Raw genomic sequence first — 1,649 nt, forward strand, 5'->3', positions numbered from 1 at the left:
CATGGCTGAGTGATACCCTACAAGGTAGCCTGTCATAGTAAGCACCTCAAACATTTAACAAGGGATGATTGGGCAGTTGAGCAAAGCCTTGGAAAGATCTTTGACAAATGAAACATTTATGCACCTTTTTTGTGATTAGGACAGGTCTATGGGACAATGTTAATTTTCACAGTGTGTTTTCCCATTGTTCACCGACAGAATAAATAAAATTGATGCACTTGTTATTTGAATTTATCTGCAACTGTGTTTCCAAAATGAAGGTTTGCTCAAAATAAGTTTTGCCTGCCAAAGAGACAAATTCTGAAATCCATTCCATTTGCAAATTTTAATTCTTAATGGTGTGTTGACCTGTGGATGCAGCTGTCACGAACCATCCCACACCCATGCCCTATGCTGAGACATCCCCAGGATGAACCCTTCACCATGACACCTTCTTTCTTAGTGTTTGGAAGTCCGGTCTTGTGACTGGAAAAAGACCATAACCAGACCGGACCAAGACCGCAAAAGACCGGACCTGCGGTTATGGTCTTTTATTTTTGAAATGTAAAGACCGCAAAAAAACCGGTTAACGTGAACCGGTCTTGACCAGTTTGGACCGGTCTTTTGTAGCCCCTTAAATACCCTTTAAAACGCACCCAAGAACGTACAATTTGGTAAAAAAACGAGAGAGATATGAATTAAAATGTAAATTACTTTTGGGAATAATAGATGTACCAGACTTATTTTATAGAAGCACCAATTCCTAACGGAATTTAACGTTCTTGGGCTCGTTTTGAAGCTATTAGAGATGTTAATAAATTTACCGATTCATAATTTTAAAATATTGGCCTAAAGACCGGTCATAAACCGGTTAAAACCGATACAGACCGAAACCAGTCTGGTCTGGTCTTTTGACTTCTGGGGAAAAGGCAGACCGGTTACGGTTACGGTTAACACCCCTGGGCATCAAAAAACCGGACCGAACCAGACTTTCAAACACTATTCTTTCTCCATGCTAACCCTCAGTAAAAAGCAGAGTCAGACACAGTCAATTAAAAGTCTTGAGAAGGTGAGTAAAAAGTCATGTGTTTGTATGGAATCACTGACTGGTTGTCTTGTAGTCATAGCTCAGGCATGTCCTAGTCATACTTACATGTACTTTACAAGTACTCCCTCAAATCTCACACTATCTTGATTGCCAAGCTTGATGCATTCGTGTGAAAGGACAATGACAAACTAAACCCAAACATTCCATTCAAGTCTGTTCAAACTCCGATATCATGCAATCACGTTGACAATGCGAAAACTCATAGTTCTTCCTTTCCACCACATCAACAGATGTTGAACAGATGGCCATGTCTTTTGATGACTCAACAAATGGCTTCCTACTGCCCTTGACAAATGGCCTCCTCTCTCAACAAACAGTCTTCTTCCTTCCTCAACAAACAGCTTCTCTCACTCAATGAATGGCCTACTCCTGACGAACAGCCTCCTCCTGCCTTCAATGAATGGTCTTCCCCCTCCCTCAATGAAAAGCCTCCCTCAGGGGATGGCCTCCTCCCTCCATTGATGAATGGCCTTCTCATTGGCAAGTGGTTTTCTCCCTCCCTCAACAAATGGTCTCCTCCCAATGGATAACCTCCTTCCAAAGAATGACCTCCTTCTGATGA

Source organism: Laccaria bicolor, genomic scaffold, assembly GCF_000143565.1.
Source record: "Laccaria bicolor S238N-H82 LACBIscaffold_250 genomic scaffold, whole genome shotgun sequence".
NCBI lineage: Eukaryota > Fungi > Basidiomycota > Agaricomycetes > Agaricales > Hydnangiaceae > Laccaria > Laccaria bicolor.